This window comes from Lates calcarifer, unplaced genomic scaffold (genome assembly GCF_001640805.2).
Source record: "Lates calcarifer isolate ASB-BC8 unplaced genomic scaffold, TLL_Latcal_v3 _unitig_4076_quiver_3704, whole genome shotgun sequence".
Classification (NCBI taxonomy): Eukaryota; Metazoa; Chordata; class Actinopteri; family Centropomidae; genus Lates; species Lates calcarifer.
Window position 1 is genome coordinate 6352 of NW_026116688.1, and position 5332 is coordinate 11683.

At 45.1% G+C, this 5332-nt stretch overlaps 1 pseudogene; it reads right to left on the minus strand.

Annotated features, from left to right (window-relative positions):
• Positions 1-348: 348 nt before the first annotated feature.
• Positions 349-3630, minus strand: LOC108896192 (glucocorticoid-induced transcript 1 protein-like; annotated as a pseudogene).
• Positions 3631-5332: the final 1702 nt, after the last annotated feature.

Sequence of the window (5332 nt, forward strand, 5' to 3'; positions counted from 1 at the left end):
GTGTATATATATATATATATATATACACATATACTGTATTTATGTATATATGTATAGAGAGAGCTTATTCATACTGTGATTGTTGAAACAGAACACAACATATAATTTAGTCAGAAATATACTACCAGTTTAAAATGCATGCCCACCCCCCCATCCAGAGTGCTCCATTCCTCCCACTGGTGCCTGCATACAGTAACCTTTAACCATCAGGTCCTTACCAACCCTACCAACAACAGCTCAGACATTATGCAGGAGAGAACATTAAGGTGGCGAGTCTTTGTGGTGGCGGTGGTGGTTAATCGGGACATTGTTGCTACGTCATGCAGAGATAGAAGGGGATGGAGGGGTCAGCACAGAGAGTCGGAGACTCCCCTGGCAGAACAGAGGGAGGTGTTGTGGGACAGTTAGTGGTGATAGTCGGTGGTCGCTAGCGTGGATCCCGGAGCCAGAGGCCAGCTCTGCTCAGGTCTAGCTGATGGCCGGGCTGTCTGTCTGGGCGTCTGCAGTCTCTGAGGGCGAGCTGGGCTCCTCCGGAGGGTCGTCTGTGCTGGTGCTCGTGGAGACCTGAGAGGGAGCGCCGTAGAATGGTGTGGCCCCCTGGGGCTCTGAGCCGGGCCTGCCTCCACGTTGTCCTCGTCCTCCTCAGGCTCTGAGGCGGGTGAGGTGAGGGAGCCGGGGAGTTTGACGGGGCAGAATGCCGAACCTGTTGGGATGAAGTTGACCTTGTTTTGTCGGGCAGGAGAAGAGGGGGACTGATGCCGATGTGGACTGCCTCGAGCTGCAGAGAAACATAGGTGGTGTCAGTGAGGATCACACATTGCTTAGACAGCAGAGAGATGTTCATTCAACACAAGCATCAGTCTTTACCTCATCTCCTCAAAAGCTTTAATCTTCTCACAGCCTCTGGTGGCTCTCGCTTGAACATGTAGCTGTTGTTGGGTTTGGGTGAAGAGGCGAACTTGGGCAATGGTGAGCTGCTTCCGCTGTCTATGAACAGAGATAAAGGGTAGATACCGGCTTCAGAGTGCTGCAAATAAGGGATTTCAAGAAAGTAAATGGGAAATGATCCTTATTTTGTGTCTAAAAAGAAAATAATCTTGTCAAGTAAGTTTTACATTAGAAAAGCAATCTCATACTGAGTACTGGGTACAACTGCTTACAGTATGTAGTCCATTAAAGTAAAAAATGACAAACCAACTGTTATGGAATATAAAATGGAAAATATGGACAACACATATGCCAATTCAGACTGTCCTGGTTTCATTTCATGCACTCCTTTCTAAAATTGCAGAGCTTTCAAGGATCCACTAGAAACACGTGGTCACAACTGGTAGAACAACACAAACTCAGTGACCCCAGGGGTCAGTTTGTTTGTCTTTCATGACGATGCTTCAACAGTTGATGTTCTTTACCTTTATCACGGTCGTACAGTAGGTCCTCTGTGGAGTAGGGGCTGCCGTCATGTGATCCTGGTGGGCAAGCTGGCGAGGGACAGGGCGACAGGCTGGAGCAACTGCTGGACCGGCCTGGGGCTGAGGGAGTCTGGGTGTCCACGCTGCGGCTGCTGCTGCTGCGCTGCTGGGGAGGGAAGGGTGCTCGTCGCCCGTCAGGAACCTCCAGGGACTGCAGAGTCCGAGACGAGACAGAATACTAATGACAACTGAGACAAAGCAAACCAGTACAAGAACTGGACTAATAAACAGGGTTACTAGTACAGTGGGTTGATCACAGTTTGTCTCAGTATGAACTGAGATGACACAGAGCCCCACCTTGAGCTCCTCCTTCTCTCCATTGTCTTTGATGAAGACCTTCTCCAGCTCATGGTTGATGCCCTCCATGCTGCTGGGCACCCTTGAGATGGAGGGCTTTGGCACTGTGATGTTGGACAGCGGCATCTGGGCCGACTTCGACATGGAAAAGTGCTGCAGTGCACACACACATTAAGTTTATGGAGCTGTCCTTGTTAGGACATTACATTGGTTTTCATTCATTGTGGACAGCCTAACCCAAACCCCATACTAAAATTATGTCTAACTGTACAGTGTCTCCTGACATGATTCAACGAGGCAAATTTTGTGGGATCATCTGAGCTCAGAGGGTTTCAGAACATACCCAAAGAGCAGCCATATGTTCTCTTCCTTGCCATTCTTACTTCATCTGGTACCTGAACACAGCCCTCGTTTCAGCTGCCAGCTGTTGCAGAGGTCTGACAGTTCATTCGCAGCAAAATGGAAAGTCAAGTCGAAAGGTTTGAAAAAGGTTTTCCAGGATCAGGGAGAATCCTGATTTCTATCAGTGAATCTTACCACAGCCTGATGTCATTTATCTAATGTAATGCTGACAATAATTAGTCTTCAAAGAGGTAACATAAATAACATAAATTCAACTTTCTCTCAACCTGATGACCCTAGTCTGACTTGGAAGTGTGAGTGAAAGTACCTGGCCTATTGTAATACACACTGATCAGCCACAACATTAAAACCACTGACAGGTCAAGTGGATAACATCTATCATCGCAGTACAATGCCACTTTCTGCTGGGGAACCATGGGTCCTGGCATTTATCTGGATGTTACCTGACATGTACCACCCACCTAAACACTAACACAGACCAAGCTCACACCCCTAATGGCACCAGCACTCCTCAATAGCAGGTCCTCCCCCAGTAGGACAGTGCCCCCGCTAACACTGCAAAAACTGTTCAGGAATGGCTCAAGGAACACGACAAAGAGCCCAAGGTGTTGACCTGGCCTCTGAACTCCTTAGATCCCAAACTGACTGAGCATCTGTGGGACCTGCTAAGATTATGTAGGTCCCTCACACCACCAAAACAGCTCTAACCCGTCGGGCATTGACATGAGGCCTCTTAGAGTGTTCTACGGAGTCTGGTGTCGGACACTGGCAGCGGATCCTTTGGGTCCTGTAAGCTGCAGGGTGGAACATCTATAAATCTGGCTTGTTCTGTCCCACAGATGCTGGATCAGATTGGTATCGGGGGTGTTTAGACACTTGGGCTCTTTCTTTCTCGAGCCATGTCTGAGCAGTTTTTGAGTGTGGCGGTTGCTTGTTTTGCTGGGATAGGATCCTGCGACTGGGGGAAGAACAGCGGGAGAAGAACATAGCATAACACAGGTTCCATATAAAATGTAAGGTGATGCCAGTAATACAGTAGTAGTAATGATAACAGTAATAAGTAACGTATTAACTGCTAATGTAGCAATAAAACTAATAGCAATATAAGTAATTTCTAATTAGAGCAGCAGGTGTTGAGTGGAGTTGTAGGAGCAGCAGGAGGCTTGTCATCACTCCACCTGTGGTTTAAATATTGTGACTGATCAGTCTAAGTGTGGTGCTTTGAAAAAACTTTGATTACATACTAATGTTTTCAAATAAGTGAATTTAAATAACACTGACATCAGATTTTCCGGCAATACCCTACCTGAATGTGGCTGGCTGTGGAGGTGTGGTTGGTAGTGCTGGTGAGGGTGGTGTGGGTGATGATGTTGCACTGGATGGGGGACGGTGGATCTTTGTCTTTACTGTGGCGTCCTCCTTGTTTACTGCGCTGGAGATGCTGCCGAAGCTTCGCAATCTGCTGGAATCGAACAGGAGATGGGGGGGGAGCAGGTAAACGTTATGCAGGCAGGTGGACCAGAGAGTCACCACATATCATAGTTCTATTCAATACTGTGCTCTGGCAGATCTCATTATAGCGTTCCCACATTTCAACAGTTACTTTAATATTATGTTACAATGTCGTCATAACTGAGAGAAAGTGTTATCATAACTGTCACAAACAATTCCAGACCATCTTGCTGGGATGGGATCACACACAGCTGTGACACCTGTCAACATGTTGAAGCTCTGACCCATGAGTTCTCAGTAATAATTATTAACTGTAGTATTCATTACTAATGACAGGCATCGCAGCTGCTGTGATCCCATCACACACACGGTCTGCAGTTTTACCTAATGTTTGAGAGTGCACATGAAAGACTGAAACTGGGATACAGTGAACCATGACTACGGCTGGATACCGAACTTCGGTTCTTTTATGGCACCAAAACATGCCTTATCTTTCGGTGCCAAGTTATACCAAGGAGTTAATCACATGATCAAGATCTGATAATGCTGCCAGTTATTGGCTGTAACATTACGCAGTAGAGGCATGCAGGAAAAATACTTATGTGGTTATGCCCACAGACGGGGATCATGTGTATCTGTGTTGTGAACTACAGCGTGTGTGTCAAAGTGGCTTAAAAAATGCCAGAGGTCAAAAGTATGTCTCCATTTTAACAAGACTGATGCCATATGCATGCAATATTTGCAAAAAGGGCATTGTTGCTAAGGCCGGCAACACAACCAATTTAATGAAGCATTTGAACGAGAGACACTGACTTGTCACTTGTTTGCAACTGTTTTTTTGCACTAAAAAATATTTGTTGTTTACTTTTTGTTAGAAAACTGCTTTGAGTGGAAAACTCAAGATGTGTGCTGTAATGTGTGATGTAATTTTCTTTTTGTTGATTGATTTTATAAAACTGGTACTGAAAAAAGTGACACTTCAGGAACTGGTATCTGAGTCAAGGGATCGGTATCGTACCAGTATCAAAAATTTTTGAACATACCCAGCTCTACCCATGACCTAAAATGTACATCAGGCAGTGTTAACATCTGCTAAACCTAATTACAGTTGTAGCTGTTCACGTCTGTAACTATCTGTGTATTTTGGCCACGTGTCTGGCAGGGAGCTACAGGAACTCACTTGTACGTCAGTACTCCAGAACATGTTCAAACATGTTCCCTCACACAATTCTGACACTGGCCCTCTACACAGTTACAGTTCCACAGTAGTGTTGTAAGTTTGTGTTTCCCTTTCAGCCTTCACTCAGGCCATGCACTCCTGAGGTTTTCTGCAACAGATGTGCAACCAGTCTGTATAACACAAATACAGTTAAGGCATATGTGACTGCAGGGAGTTGACAAAAGTATGTAAAGTGTCAGCTCAACAGTTTTTCTTTCATAGCAGTGCTATGTATTAGTAAGATATACAAATAGGTATCAAAGGAGAACAGATGCAATATGCAACTGGTGCAAAACTAAAATATCAGACCTTCAGACTGAAGCTGCAATGACTGTGTTTCCCCTTTATCTGACACTGATCTGAATAATTAATGGATTCATTAAAAAAACAAAAAATTATAAGAATTACAATTAGCTTTGAGCCCAGTACAGAATGTTTCTGATTCTCATTTTCAATAACCACACTGTAACTATATGTTGTTATTATATGACCGTAGTCCACATTTAGGTGATGTGCTGACCCCTGACAC